The sequence below is a fragment of the Octopus bimaculoides genome, chromosome 1 (assembly GCF_001194135.2).
Source record: "Octopus bimaculoides isolate UCB-OBI-ISO-001 chromosome 1, ASM119413v2, whole genome shotgun sequence".
Classification (NCBI taxonomy): domain Eukaryota; kingdom Metazoa; phylum Mollusca; class Cephalopoda; order Octopoda; family Octopodidae; genus Octopus; species Octopus bimaculoides.
In genome coordinates this window covers 155,379,095-155,387,996 of record NC_068981.1, presented here as the reverse complement: position 1 = coordinate 155,387,996, position 8,902 = coordinate 155,379,095, and the positions used below count along the sequence as shown (strand labels likewise).

The window sequence follows — 8,902 nt, the reverse complement described above, 5'->3', positions numbered from 1 at the left end:
TATATATATATATGTATATATGTATATATATGTATATGTATATATACATACGTATATACGTGTGTGTGTATATATGTAAACAAAATAGCAATTTCAACATTGAATCTTTTCTATCTGATACAAATTGCAAATTACCCTTCAATTGTATACAATACAACGCATAGAGATATCACAACGTTCAACTCTATACATACTGTCTATTAACATTCGGTACATAAAATATAGGGTCATTACATATCTATATATAGCTTCGTATTAGGCGGGAAACAAAGTCGCATTTTAAGATGGGAAGGAAACAAATGCTTCTTAAGTTTTGATTGATATATTTAGTCAGGATATTTCCCAGGTTTTGATTGCTATGTTCAGTTAAGATGTTTTCTCTTGATAAATCAATCCCATCATTTTGGCAAATTGTTAATTTTTCGGCCGTAAAATTATTAGGTTTCGAAGCAAACAAACACACGATATCATCTTTAACCTCGTCATAATTAATAAATTGTTTTCCTTCTAAATAGTCTTGCAGTGATCTGAAAGGATGATAGATGGAGCAAGATCAGAAGAGTATGGAGGACGAGGCAAAACTTCCATATTTAGAGTCGTAATCTCTTCCTGAGTGACTTGAGTAATATGTGATCTTTCATTATCGTGTAAGAGCAACACCCTTTTACCATTGACCAATGATGGGCACTTTTTCTGCAAACTTTTGTACAATGCTTCCAATTGACGACAATACTTCGCATTAACTATTTCACTTTGGTTTGACATTTTAGACGACGCCCTTCATAACCCACCAAAGCACAGAGTATAACTTTCTTCGGGCGTAATTCTGGTTTGGAGATGGATTCTCCTTTTTCATAGGTACTTAAACATTATTTTCGTTGGGTATGATTATATAACGGAAGGGTAATTTGTAATTTGTATTAGTCAGAAAATATTCAATGTGCTGATTCTACTCAATGAAGGTTCGGTAGCAAGTCAACTTTACAACGATGAGTAGAAGGAAACTTTTTTGATTAAGCTGAGAAGCACTCAGATGAAGAGGGACTCACTGGCCAAGTTTAGATACTTTTCCTGGTTCATAGAAGTGTTTTATGATCGAAGTATTTTGCTAATTCTCATACTGCTTACTTTAGATTTTCCTCAGCTATGGTTTTCAGAAGTTCAATATTGATAGAACTTGGTCGTCCAAATCGAGGGGTATCTGCTAGAGAAAAATTTCCCGAGCGAAACGTGCCAAAGCTTCGTAGGCATGTCCTGACATTTAAAGCTTCATTTTCATAGACGAAAAGAATATTGACTGCCGCTTCCATTGCTGAAGAGCTTTTGAATTGCAAACAGCATGCAGATATTAGTATGATCCAAACTCATTTTAAAAGGGTAAAATCTATACGAATTTAACTACTACAGTTTAAAATAATCTGCAAAGAAATGAAGAAAAGCATTAATGCTTATTTCAACGTAAGTATTGTAAAAGTGCCCTCAAAAAGATCATGTCAAAAATGCGACGAGATTTTCTTTCCAACCTGATATTATTCTTTAGTACCTTCGTACTTACAACCTGGTCGTCCAGTTACAGTTTTATCTGACATGTTGATTTAAAATTTTGGCACAAGACCATCAATTTCGGTGGAGGGGGCTAAGTCGATTACATCTATCGCAGTGCTCAACTGTTACTTATTTCATTGACCCCTGAGAGGATAAAAGGTAAAGTCGACCTTGAAGGAATTTGAACACAGAACGTAAAGACGGACGAAATGCTACTAAGCATTTTGCCCAGTATGCTAACGATTCTGTCTGTTGACCGCCTTAATTTCATTTGTTATATTAATATGTGATATGGTTCAATAAATATCATATTTTCACTTTCATCCTCGCTGACAGATATTACACTGAACTATCTTTATATCGAGCCAACGAAGAGCCTTGTTGTGATCTCTCAACCTGTTAGAAATAGCAACCAAACCTCTCTCAAATCCCTCACTCTAGCATGAGAAAGGGTTACATCTGGAAAATATATAGCTTGATCACGGCTGCAATGATCATAAATCTATTCGATTAAGTTTAACTCTGAGTTGAACAAAAACAACATCTTTATGTCTAAACCCATCAAAAGTTGTAACTCTATACTTATTCTCATCAACAGCTTCCTTTGCACTTAAACTCCCAAACATATGAATTTACAGAAAATTTAGTTGTGCTGTTTGAGAAAAGAAGTGTGAAATGTTGGGTTTAGTATTGGTATACTGGTACAGAGTTTTTTATGTTCAAATACATTGCCGGCCTTATATTGTATGACTAACAGAATGATCACCCATTATTAGATACTACTGCATACAAGGCGACAAACAATTCACTATTTATCATAACCACCGTGTGAGATAATATAGTTTCTGCGGTTGAGTGAATAGAAAGAACGTACTGACAGTCAAAATGTGTTTAAATACCGTACATAGACATATTTTTTCCTGTTTTTAAGCTAAATATTGACTTTGTTAGAAATTAGGCATATACGGTTCAGTAGCTTATAGAGAATGTTCATGTTACAGTCATTCAAACTAATTTAGCATGATTTATTTATTAAAATATATCAGATATCATCAACCTAAAATGGCCTAAGTGATGTCACAGTATTTTGCCTGTTACACACATGACTGGAAATAAATGCTGATCTCAGCAGCTTTCGGAGCTACTTTCAATGATATATTATTTGGTAATAATAGTGTAATGAAACCATCTATCGATTCAACATTTATAATTTTCGTTTTGTAGTATCCAATATATTGAAGTTGACAGGGTTGTTCTCAAGTAATTTTACTTTCTTATGCAAAAGTGACATAATTATGAGTTACTTCCCTTAATGAAGCGCTCTTGGGGGCCTTGTAATTCAGTTGTTATTAGCATTGAATTATAAAGAACGTCTTGAGTTACATGAAAGGAAATAATTAACAAATATTAGTGCTGTTGCATAATAGAATACAAGAAGTGAAGTTTTTGTAACGATTGGATAAAAAAAAAGAAACGAAATAAGCTGACTGGACATCTCATATAAAATGGGAAATTATATAGAATGGGAAAAAGAGACACTTCCGCTTTCAGAAGAGTTAGAATGGAGAATGAAAACTCTGTCCACTTGCAGAAAGAAGATGAGTTCCGGGAAAATATACAGGTATGAAAGAGAAACACTTACACTTCCGGGAAGAAGTGTACGACTCGAAAGAAATATATAACTTCCGCTTTTGGAAGAAAAGAAAAAAGAATGCAAGAACTCTGAGAAAATGGAAAACTTCCGGAAAAGAGAGTAATAATAAATTGGATGAGAATCCTCAGTGGAGGGGAAAAGAAAACACAAGGAATTAGAAGAGAATTTTTTTGCTGAGTACTGGATTCTAACAAACCTGATTTTATCATTTAAGCCATTTCCTACGTGTTTTTATTGAAAATAAGGTAAACTGCATTTTATCAAGTACTACTACTCACAGTAAACCATATTATGATATCGGACTAAATTTGTTTGTTTATTTTTAATACAAAACTCTATAAATTGCTGATTCAGCTATATCGTCAGCCACCAGGTTACAGCGGCAAATTTTAGCTAAATCATCAATAATTCTGTGCGTAGTACAGTGTACGTTAAGGATTTCTTCTTTTGACAAGCTTACAAAAACATTGTCAAAGTAAACACTATATATTTGATAGTCCTGTTCCTACTGTCTGAAAACACAGATATGCTATATATCTATCGAAAAACAAACATAGACATAGATATAAATGCATACATATATCGATATAGATAATGTATATATGTAGGTATGTGTACAGACGTATGTTTGCATATGTATATTTATGTATGTACATACACACATATTTATACGTGCACGTATGCATTTGCACATTTACAAATTTATTATATATAAGAAATATATGTAATATATATAGAGTACGTGCATAATAAGTATAATATTTATAACACATGCATATATATATATATATATATATATATATATATATATATATATATATATATATATATATATAATATACTTGAATGTATATTAATAAATCTATAGCTAAACAAGTGTATATATTTATGCGTGCATGTGTACTTGCATACATGCATACATACATGCGTACATATATATACATACATGCGTACATATATATATATATATATATCAATTGATAAATGCCGTCGGCTACACCCAGTAGAGAAATATTGTGGGTGTATTTGTTAAAGGAAGTTGCTGTTCATGAAATATAGCAATGTAAAAGATGGTGAAACTGAATTACCATTTTCGAATACTTTTTTTTTTTTGGTAGTTGGTGAAAGTCTGATGGAATGGAAAGCTAGATGACTACCAGAAGTAAGCATTGTCTTTTATTAAATTGCCCAGGGAACAAACACTTCAAAAATGGACATGTGTTATAAATAACCTTAATTCCATTTAAGCAAATAGATTTACATTTCTTCAAATATATAAGCATAAACATGTGTGTGTATATATGTGTGTATGTATATATATATAAGCATAGTGTTTGGTAGTTTTATGTATATAAGTATGAGCACACACACACACACACACACACACACACACATATATATATATATATATATATATATATATATATATATGTACATGCATAAATATGTATATGTATATATGCGTATATATAAGTATCTATATATTGATACTTATGTACATATATATACACGTGTATACATACATATATATATACATATAGATATATAAATATATTTACATATTTACACACATATATATATGTATATATACATTCATATATTAATATACCATATATAAACAGTCGTACAAACGCATTATGTGTTTATGTATTTATGTGTATAAAGCAAATATATATGTATATATGCATAATATATGTATGCATGTATTTACGTATAAACATACAGCATACATATATATGTATGCATGTATTTACGTATAAACATACAGCATACATATATATGTATTATTTATTTTGCGTGTATATATATAGAGAGATATATAAATATATATGTGTATATATAGAGAGATTTATATATATATATTGTGTGCACATATATATATGTGTGTGTGTGTGTATGTATGTATATATGTGTATGTGTGTGTGTACGTATGTGTATATATATATATATATATATATATACTATCTGTGATAATGAAAATCGCCTCTACCAAATGGATGCATGGATACAAGTGTGAGTGTAAGCCCCAGTGTTCATATATATATATATATATATATATATATATATATATATATATATGCATATACATGTGCGTATACAGACACACGCGCGCATACACACATATATATACATATGCATTTATACACGTATACACACGTATACGTATGTTATCGACAATAGGTATGTTGGAGTTATGCAAAGCAATTTTGTAGATTCATGGCTAAACCTCAAACCGTATATTTTCAATTTACATTCGGCACTCGATTTTGAATGTACGGTAAAGAATATACTTCAATTTTTATCAACAATTTTATTAAGTTTTGTTTGATGTCTTAAATTTCGCTTTGCTTGATTAAGAATCTAACAAAATGTTTGGAAAAAATTATACTTAACGTATGTAAAAATAGCTGGTCGAAAGCACTGACGGCCTGCATTTTTTCTTTTTATTTCATTGGTGGGTTTTTTTTAATGTATAGATATATATATTTATATATATTTGTCTATTTTCTACACTCAAACAATATTCCCATCCCCAAACTGCCAATGCTAAAAATCACCCAGCCCTCCCCCTTGCTCGAGTTTCCAGTATAAACATCATGATGTGTTCATAACACTGGCAGTAAAATGTCAGCACCCAGAAAGAAATATCTTACGTGTATATTATACAGCTTTGTTTGATAACTTTCCTCTCCATTTTACATTGATTATGTTTTTTTTTCTCTTTCACTTGGCACCTCTTTTTGTCTGTGTGAACATATGCATGTGTATGTAAATGTATACTATCTGTTTTTCCACTTCTGATGTGTATCCAGACGTGTAAACCTACGCTTTAAGTACATATAGCCTTTCATTTCTTCACCTATTTTGTTCGTCTTCTTCAAAGTATTAAGCACTGGGAATATAAATACAAAACACTTCACGCGCAGATATAGGTGTACAGTGTTTTGTATAGCATTTATAGCGTACGTTACATACAATATATAACTATATATTTATTCCTTAGCTTATGTACATGTTTGTACAGGGTAATATATCAAACGACGGCAAAAAATATATATAAATATATATTATATTTTCTTTTTTTTATTTTGGTTGAAGAGGAGATTTTTTAAAAATGCCATTTTTGCAATCGTTACAAATTTTGACTTCCTCAGTATTAGCAGTCAGAGAATCTGCGACCAAAGAGAGCAGTACCTCTCGGTCACCGATCTCTCAAGCAGACAGTGTATACGTAGCACAGAAGAAAGTACAGCTAAATAAACGCAAAATAGTTAATAGTTTTCTACTGCAGATAACAAAAGTTCTATAACCTTAACAAGTAACCAAATAATAAAAGCCAATATGATAGCCAAACTAGTAAAGTTCAATGTTGTTGAAAGTAGTTGAGAGATTTTCAGTGCATGCTGACAACAAATGGTCTTTTTTCTTTTCTTTTTCTTTTCTCTTTCCTTTTTTTTTTTTTCTGCGTACAAAAGATTGCATGAGCAGTGTTGCAACCGCACTGCATGGTGATAAAATATGGACAGTGAAAACAAGCTTCAAGGAACGGACGTATAGAGTGGATTTAAAGAACTAGAATGAGTTAGTGTGAACAAAGAAAACTAATGGAAATTAAAGGATTTTTGAAAGACAAGAAGAAATCGTATATGTAGGTAACTGAAGAGAGTTTTAAGAACAGCGAATAATTTGCTGGTTTGAAGTAACTATAATAGAAAAGAGATTAAAATGTTTGGAGCTAAATAAGATTAACCGAATAAAACTGAATATGACAGAATGTCTAATAAAGTATTGAACTTTCTAGAGACTCAGCATGGAAATATTATGAGGAAATCGAAAATATCACGAAAACCTAGAATTGTATTCTTAATTTGATTTAGAATTCAATTTTATTGTTAAAGTAAATAAATCGAACGTTAAAAACTAGGCCTAAGATAAACACTATTTTGTGAGATAAAAGAGTAAAAAAAAAAAAGCAGTGCTATTTCTTTAAAAAAATAACCAGTTCTAATTTGAGATTTTGATTTTAATTTCAATATTTTCTCGATCAGAATGTATTAAATTATAAATGACTATAAAGAAATTTAAAATAATTTTTAAAAAAATTATTATTTGTTTCTATTGAAACAAGGACAATGCTAAAATTTATAGATGATTTTGTAATTTTAGGAATAATTCAATTTTCCAAGTTTCTGTTGCGACTCCAGGCCATTTTCTTGGTTGCATGCTTACCATTTCTCAAATTAATTAACAAATTCAATTCAATGAATCAGCAATAAATCAAACTGTTTAAAAAAAAGTACATAGCAACAATTCAAAAGTATCCAAATTACTACATTGAAACGAAGTAATGTCCGTGTCCCACTTATGGAGAACACTCGTGGAACCTCTACGTGGTAGCTCGATCTTTTAGAAATAGCAACCAAATTACCCTTAAACCACTTCTTACCATCTTACAAAAGAAAAGGGCACATTGGATAAAGATGTCCTCGATACAGCGTCTGAAAATAAAACTGTACGAGCATGGTTAGAAGGCTTTGATATGGGTCATCTGTTTCAACTGAGTTAACTTGTGGTTAAATAACAATAACAGTTGTAATTTAACCCTTCTATTCACTTAAGAGATACAGCTAGTTGAACTGCTTCTTCGTATTTATTTCTTAATTCTTAATTCTTCAGTCCAGATAGATATTATGGAAGTCACGATTCGCAACTTTAAGTATGCGAGTCATTTTAATTGACGTGTATTTTTTTCTTCTTCTTTTTCTTGAAGTTCTTAATTTGCCATTGCGAACCCTGAAGGTAGCTTGGACAAGAGTAGGTCCTACTTGGATGATACTCCTTGAATACTGGACGTGAAAACGAAAAAACTTCACTAGTATGTCAATAACTAATTGACTATTGAGATACGTGATTTAAAAGGCTATTCTAGATAAATATTGCGAAAAACTTTCCAGTTTGGTTATCTATAAAATTTTAACACTTTTATTAGTTTTAGTCCTTTTGAATGTTATATTTCTCTTCGATATCATACACTGATAAGAAACGTTCAGATATATATGCCTTGAGATAGTTAACAGTAGAGGTATAATTAAGTGCTCTAAATGTCCGCTTTAAAATCCCTAGACTTAATAAAATTTGCTAACACTAACATATATAGAATTTATCTAACTTCATATTTCAATAAAGATATAATACCTTGGCTCAAATTGAGATTCGGTTAGATTTTTCCAAGTGTAAGTACCAATCGGAGTTTTAGACGTATTCACGATCTACAATCGATAACAGTGTCATTAGAAAGCTTAGTCTAATATTAATTCAATGCCAGTGGTTTTCAAACATTGTCTTCCTCTTAAATATAATCGAGATTTTAAACTTTTATGAATTAGCTGGCTTATATCTATCATTGTATCTGAGATCCCTTTTACAAACTGAAATATATCTCCCAATAGAAATAGCCTGTGTCATTCTCAGCAAACACTGGAGCTTTGGATTCTGTTACACATGTCTGAGTATAAATTGTCAATTCCTTCTGAACCTTTCTTTTCGTTGGCTTTGGCTATTTTCGTGACTTCCTTCAGATCATAGTAAGAGATTTTTAAAGTGATAAAGTAAGATATTTTTTGTTTTGTTTTGTGGGGATATTTTTAATTTTATTTTTTGTCCATTTTTCTGTGCGGGATTTTTTTTTTTTTTTTTTTTTTT

At 30.9% G+C, this 8,902-nt stretch overlaps 1 protein-coding gene and 1 long non-coding RNA gene across 6 annotated transcripts in view; both read left to right on the top strand.

The window, feature by feature from the left end:
• Nucleotides 1–8,836, top strand: part of LOC106868439 (uncharacterized) — an 11,315-nt gene extending 2,479 nt beyond the window's left edge. For both annotated transcript variants that reach the window (XR_001409283.2, XR_001409284.2), the window contains exons 2-3: nucleotides 4,318–4,361; nucleotides 6,676–8,836. This is a non-coding gene — a long non-coding RNA (uncharacterized LOC106868439). The remainder of the gene's footprint in view (nucleotides 1–4,317; nucleotides 4,362–6,675) is intronic.
• Nucleotides 1–8,902, top strand: part of LOC106868437 (retinoic acid receptor RXR) — a 540,681-nt gene that overhangs the window by 233,355 nt on the left and 298,424 nt on the right. Inside the window, exon 1 of one of the 4 annotated variants that reach the window (XM_052971852.1) lies at nucleotides 3,010–3,444. The exons of the other annotated variants lie outside the window; for them this stretch is intronic. The gene's annotated coding sequence lies outside the window, so the exon portion shown is untranslated. Of the gene's footprint in view, nucleotides 1–3,009; nucleotides 3,445–8,902 lie in introns of those variants that run through there. 4 annotated transcript variants of the gene reach the window in all.